We start from the raw sequence: 7237 nt of genomic DNA, 5'->3' as shown, positions 1-7237 counted from the left end.
AGCGGAACTAGGATTTAAACACAGGTCTGGGGACCTGGAAGCCCTTCTGGTGGTAAATAACTAAATGTGCTTTGCAAGGGCAAGCTGGGGAAATCGTCCCCAGTTAATATTGAGTGCCAAGTGGCAGTAAATGATCCTTCTCACCAGCAGGGTGACATTGGTCCTTGCTAAAGCTGAGGGTGGAGGACCTGGTGGAACTTATGGCCACTGAGCTGTGGCATATTTGAGACAGGAGCAGCCGCATGTCAGGTGGGATTCCTATCTCATCTCACTTAGGCTCTGCCTCTCCCCTCCAGCACATCAATCCCCCCATGGCTGCCTCCCTCATCCAGAAGATGCTTCAGACAGAAACCACTGCCCACACCACCATTCACGAGTTGCTCAATGACGAGTTCTTCACTTTTGGCTATATCCCTGTGTGTCTCCCCATCACCTGCCTCACCATCACACCAAGGTTTTCAGTAGCTCCCAGCAGCCTGGACCCCAGCAGGTTTTCGAGAAAGGTGAAGCTTGGTCTTGGTAGGGTAGACTCCAGAGAGCCCAGGATACTAGGGTGCATTTCAGGGTACATGTACCTTACTCTGCCCTCAGAGTTGGGTCCTATCCTTGAGGTCTAGTCATGGGCTCTTCTGACCTTTGGCCATGGCAGGAAAAACAGACTGTATCAACAAATTGCACCCAATAAGGAGTAAATGGACTGAACACCAAGCCCAGGAAATTCTTTTTGATTATGTTTAGAAGTCCCTATCAACTCTCTTGCATGTTCTGTTGAGAATGCTGGAACTTGTCAGGTATAGACATGGAGTATAACACGGCACCCGTCCTCAGTTCTTATTCTCAGCCACCATTGTTCACTCTGTACCTTCACCCCTTTGAGGGCTTGTGTTTTGTCTGTCAGGAGAAGGTCTCTCATTGTCACCAGGCTGCTCTGGAGTCAGTCCTCCTGTCTAGGACTCTGGATTACAGGTTTGTCAGCACATCTCACTTTTGAAATATCACTACAGCCAACTCCAGCAGTCCGCCATTTTACACTTGAACTAAAGTACATCTGTGAGTTCAAGGCCCACCTGGTCTACAGAGCGAGTACCAGGACAGCCAGAGCTGTTAGAGAAACCCTGTCTGAAAAAGAAAACAAAGGATTAAATAGAAGAATGAACAGGAAGCTTCTGACTCTCTTTTCCTGGTCTGTTTACATTTCTTTTGATATTTTAATCATTAGTCCTCTATATGTTTCTCTTTCTTAACTAATTGAGAGTGAGCTTTCTTCTGCTGCTAATGCTTCTGTGTATTCTTCTGGAAAACACACATGACAGACACCAGCACAACCTTCAGTACTCTCAGCATTAATCTAATCCCATAAATCTTCCCAATTTTTTTCTGTTTTTCTTTTCTTGTTTTTTTTTTTTTTTTTTTTTTTGAGACAAAAATCTCACTATGTAGCAAAAGCTGGCCTACAACACACAGAGATCCACCTGCTTCTGCCTTCCAAGTGCTGGGATCAAAGATGTGAGCCACCTCACCTGGTAGCATTCTTTTGTTTTGTTATTTAACTCACTCCTTCCTTTTTTTCCTTTTTTTTTTTGAAACAGACTATGAAGGCAAGAGTAGCCTCAGGTTTGAAATCTCTGGCCTCACTGCCCCTTTCCCCCCCAGGTGCTGGGCTCAGGAATGTGCCGCTGTTTTTAGAATTACTATTTTTTTTCTTGCAGTTTTATTTAACCTTAATATATTTCATTAAGGGTTGTAGTCTTTGAGAAGTAGGTTGAAGGACTTTGTTTCTCTGTGTGGATATACTTCCAATTTAATATAAAGTTCTCAGTTCATTTGTTTCAATTAGATTTACATTTTTAGGCAAATGACTTGCAAAGATTTAGTTTTGGTTTTGGTGCTTTGAGACAGAGTCTCATGTTGTTCAGGCTAGCCTTGAACTCCCAAATGCTGGGGTTACAAATGTGTGCCTCACCCCTGACTCAATGACTTGGTATTTTGAAATTATTTTAGGGCTATACAAAAATATTATAAACAAAATGGGGCTGACTTCCCATGTACCCTTCCCCAGCTTCCTCCACTTCAGCACATCTCTACCATGGAATAATTACCAAAACAAAAAACATTAACCACCAGATAATCCTATCACCAAACTCCAGTCCTCATGTCAATCAAACAGATTCCCCACTAACATCACCTTGTTCTGTATCAGGATGCAAGTCAATACGACACATGGCATTTAGAGACCTCAGCTTCTTAGTTTCCTCCAGACTGTGACAGTCTCTGGGTTTTTCCTTGTGTCTTGTGACCTTCACATGCTCAGAGGTTGCTGAGGAGTGTGTTTTCTGTTGGATTTGTTGCTTCCTCATGATTTAGGGAAGATTCTACATTCTGAGCAGGAATGCTACAGAGGGGATGTGCTCTTTTCAGTACGTCAGGGAGAAAAGGCTGTCCCTGCTACAGATACTGTTTCTTCCGTAATTGACAAGTATCTTACAGGAAGTTGTTTGAAAAACTATTGGCCATCAATTTTGGCACCCACATGTGAGTCTTGGTATAGTAATTATTACTGTAATTTTTATTTTTCCCTTTTAATTTTTGAGACAGTGTCTCATGTGGCCCAGTCTGCTTAGAATTCCCAGTAGCCAAGGATGACTTTGAACTTCTGTTTCTTCTGCCTCTATCTCCCGAGTGCTAGGATTACAGGTGTGGGCCACCATGGCCAGTTTATAAGGAGCTGAGAATCTTAATTCAGGGCTTCACACTATACAAGATCTCTATTAACTGAACTATTGCTGAGCCCCCTTTTCTGTGACCATTTCCTATAGTGCTGGACTTGTGGATTCCTATCCTATGGGAGGTATTAAAATACTGCTACTTTAAGGATTCTTTGTTTTTAGTAAGTAGCAATAAATGAAGATGTATTATAGACATTTTCCAGATTATCCGAATGTAGAAAATTGTATCATGTGTTATGTGATCCTGGGGTAGTCCTCCTCCATCTCCAATAGTTATGTTTGGACAGGTTTGATTTTAAATATTCTACAAACACTCATTTTGTTTTTCCTGTGAATGGGTATTTTGCATGCATATATGAGTGTGCACCTCATGAATGCCTGGTGACCACAGAGGCCAGAAAATTGTCTTGGATTCCTTGGAACTAGAGTTACAGGTGGTTGCGAGCCTCCATGAGAATGCTGGGGACCAAAGCCAGGGTCTTGACAAGAACAGCCAGAGTTCTTAGTGGCTGAGCCATCTCTCCAGCCCCTTTTTAGCTAGTTTTAAAATCAGAGCTTGGATATTTTATTTCACACTTAAATTCTTAATACAGCATGGTGGGATTTTTGTTGCTGTTGTTTTTAAATGAAACTTTAGGGAATGTCCTGTTTCATGGGAGAACTGACCCATGCTGCTTTGGGGAAGTGAATCGTTCAAGAATAAAGACAGCATCAGTGACCAGCACAGCTCCGGTCACCATAGGACAACTAATGCTTCAGTGTGGATTTCATTAGACTGTTATCTGTAGGCACACAAAGCAAAAGGCTTACACTGTGCTTCACCCATCCTCCCGCCTTCCTGGATGCACAAGGTGCCCTTCATTCTTTGCTTGAATTTGTGCCTCCAAGTTCCCTCTCAGAGGGACAGCAGTAGCTGCTGTCCTGGAGAGACAGGATGTTGGAGCAGAGGCCTGAGCTCCTGAAGCTTTGTGGTCTCTCAGTAAGCAACATATACCTGACACACCAACCCGGTCTTGACTCAGTTTCCAACAGCAGTGAGAGCTAATGGAACTGTGGGAAGAGTGCTGGCTGTGGCAGGCAGCCTGTGCTCCCTCCAGTGGTTTTGTGCTGGCTAATGGCCATGTCACCTTCTTAGGTGTAGAGAGACCATTGCCTGGCTGTCCCTGGGAAAAGGAGGAGTCAGTGGTTTGGAGGACAAGTGAGGCCATCAAGTGCCACCTCGGTGACATGCTGCAGCCACTGCCCAGGGCCAATGCATCCAAGCCCTCAGAGGGAAGGAGGTGAGGTAAGGTGAGTCCTGCAGGGGCTTCCCATCTGGAGAAGGCAGGGCATCTCAGTCAGCAAGCAGCACCCATTTCCTGGAGATCAACATCCAGATGAGTTAGCCTGACACCCAAGGCCCTCCTGGTATGCCTTCTGCCTGTTTCTGCCCCATCTCATTCTGTAGGTGACTGATAGGTCATCTCCGCACAGCTGCATCTTCTGTCTCCTTTCTGCCCAGGGAATTATTCCCTTGGTCCTCAAGAGACTCAGGTCAGCTCCAGCCTCAGGGCTTTTGTGCCCACTGTCACCACCCTGACCCCCACTGCCAGCACTTCCTAACCTGACTTAACTCTCAGTAACGTTTCTTCCCAACACATTCATGTATCTGCAGTTTGGGACTCGTGTGCACTGAGCTGGTTCTAGCATTGCAGGAACAGTTGGGTCTGTTCAGTTTCTTCACCACTTTAATCTGGGGCACTAGGCTTTCCACCAGGCCCAATGTTAATGACAGAGCAGCTGAGAGACTTTGATCAATCTTCATCCCTGTGGGTGGTACGTGGGTCCTGCCAGAAGCCTTGGGTTTCTTTTCCTATCCACACCTACTACAGTTCCTGGGACACAGTAAAGAGGCCCACTGAACGAATTGGGACTTGATGTCCTGGGCTGCAATTTTCCATTTGGGTGTCTGGGTTTGTACCTTCAGAGCCCTCCCCAGGCTTCATGGGGTGCCCCCCAGCTCTGGGGAGGGCTATCTGAGAAGACAGAAGAAGGGGCTGGCCTAATCAGTGCTATGTTTCTATCCCAGAAGAGGCTGAGGATCCTGAATGCATCCCCATCTTCTGGGTCAGCCTGTGGGTAGACCAATCAATGAAATATGGACTTGGTAGGTATCTCCAGAATGTGGGATTGGCAGGGGATGGTGTGGCCATGGTAGCTTTTGAGTGAACGACTGAGTGATGTCTGTAATTGTGTGTCTATGTTACTAACTTATGCATGCAAGCGCTCTACTACTGAGCTCTTCCCAGCCTTTGTCCACCTCCTCCTGCCTTTCTAAGACAGCCCTCCCCCTGCCATTAGGGTGTCAGCTCTGTGACAACAGTACAGGGGCACTCTTGAATGACTCAGCATGCCTCGTCCTCTACAATGATGGCGACAGCCTCCAGTACATAGACCATGATGGTATGGAGTCTCACCCCACCATGAGCTCCCATCCTGACTCCTTGATGAAGAAGGTGGGAAATGGCTGCTGAGGGGCAGAGCAGCAGGGTATGGGGGCTGCCCTGGGGTCAGGCCCTCATTATGAAATCTCTTCCCCAACTTTCCAACCAGATCCCTCTCCTCCAGCATTTCCGAAGTTACATGAATGAACACCTGCAGAAGGCAGGGGCCAACACCACAGCCCAGGAAGGTGATGAGCTGGCCTGCCTGCCCTACCTGAAAAAATGGCTCTGCACAAGCCGCACCATCGTCCTGCACCTCAGCAATGGCACTATACAGATTGGTTTCTTCCAGGTGTGCAGGGGCCTGTACTTGAGGTGGCTGGGTGGGGTGGAAGTGCTGTCCTTTCACCTGGTGGGGGTCTTCCTCCGCTTTGCCTCAACCTCGGGCACCAGCTAGCTCTTCCCTCACTCCCTTCTTCCCTCCAAGGACACACCAAACTTATCCTGTGTCCCCTGATGGCAGCTGTGACCTCCATCAACAAGAACCAGGACTTCCACACATACAGCCTGAGCCTTCTGGAGGAATATGGCTGCTGCGAGGAACTGGGTAGACAGCTATGCTATGCCCACACCATGGTAGACAGGCTGCTGAGCTCAAAGTCTACCTGCAACAGATCGAGGACGACTCCTAGGCCTCTGTCCTTTAGGCTGGTGCCCCTTTACTCTGCAAGCTCTGCCTGGGACTGCATTGCTGGGTTTCCGGGACTGCTGTTCAGTGCCCCTGTCCATGGGGCTGGGTAGGGAAGGTGTTGCTGTGTAAGTTATTTTTGTATATGTTTGGATATAACCTGAGTTTATAACCTCTTCCCCTGCCCTCAGCCTACTGTATAACTTGTATAGATATATTTCTATTGAATTTGAGACTGTTGTTTCCTTGGCTTTATATTTATTCAATACATGTGCATATCTTTTCTTATCCTGTGTTTTTGTGAGTACCTTGAACCCAGAGTATTTCTCTGTTCCAACAGCCTCAGGCTGCTAAACTGCTGTCCAATATTTTGATGCTGTCCAATATTTTGATGCTCCCTAGACAACGTTAAAGCACGGGCTTATTAACTCCTTGGTCCACCTTTGGGGCACCTGGTTGTCTCAGCTCTTTGACATCTGGCAGGACCTCCCAGAATCCAAAGCTGGTGACTAGTAGGGCAGGAAGAAGCTCTCAAAGCACAGGCCCTCATGGCATGGTGTGTGTGAAGCAGCAGCCTCGGGAAGCAGTGTGTGAAGTAAAGGATGTAGCCAGCAGGGAATTGGCCCAGAACCTGGTGTACTTCAGATGAGAGCTCCCTGTAGTGGTGCTTCTTGGGATGGGCAGGAAAAGGACACTGACTCAGTTATGGCAGGCCATACCTGATAGATGTCCAATACAGGTTTTAGAACACAATTTATTCATGGCATGGAGCAGGCCTTGCACTGATATCCCCTTTTAACATTGGAACCTTTTCAGAGATGTGAGCAGAGAAATGGGCTGTGGGGATATCCCAATGGGTCCCTTCCTCTCAGGAAGAGGCCCCTCCAAGCCTCTCATCTATTACCAGGTGATAATCCACTCCCTCTTCCCCAAGGTAGTCTCCATCAGGGGCTGATCTGCAGCTGAGAGGACAGTAGGCAATGTTTGGAGGCATTTTGGCTGGCTTGCCTTGGGAAGAAACTACCTCTATCAACCTGTGAGGCCAGGGATGCTGCTAAGCATGAATACAAGCAGTGTAACAAGGCACAGGATACAGGGCACCACCCACCCTTTCCCTGACAGTTTTCTCCTCTGAATCAGTACCACCCTGGTTGAGAAACCACGTCTTGAAATTGATTTTGTTGACATGGGGTCTTACTCCCTGGTCTAGGTCAGCCTTGAATTCTCTACCTTCCCACTTCAACCTCCTGAGTGCCAGGGTTACAAGCATCATGTCAGGCTTAGAAAATGACTTGTTAACCTTCACTATGCTTCACATGATTGTAGTTGGGTAGGAAGTCTATAATTGTGACACTCAGGAAGGAGAGGCAGGTAGATCCTGAGTTCAAGCTACACAGAAA

General features: G+C 47.0%; 1 pseudogene; it reads left to right on the top strand.

The window, feature by feature from the left end:
- The first annotated feature begins 242 nt into the window (after positions 1 to 242).
- LOC121825316 (serine/threonine-protein kinase PLK1-like) lies at positions 243 to 5986 on the top strand (annotated as a pseudogene).
- The last annotated feature ends 1251 nt before the right edge of the window (positions 5987 to 7237 follow it).

Source organism: Peromyscus maniculatus, chromosome 23 (assembly GCF_049852395.1).
Source record: "Peromyscus maniculatus bairdii isolate BWxNUB_F1_BW_parent chromosome 23, HU_Pman_BW_mat_3.1, whole genome shotgun sequence".
NCBI lineage: Eukaryota > Metazoa > Chordata > Mammalia > Rodentia > Cricetidae > Peromyscus > Peromyscus maniculatus.
Note: the sequence above shows the minus strand (reverse complement) of the source record. Positions and strands in the feature narration are given on the sequence as shown.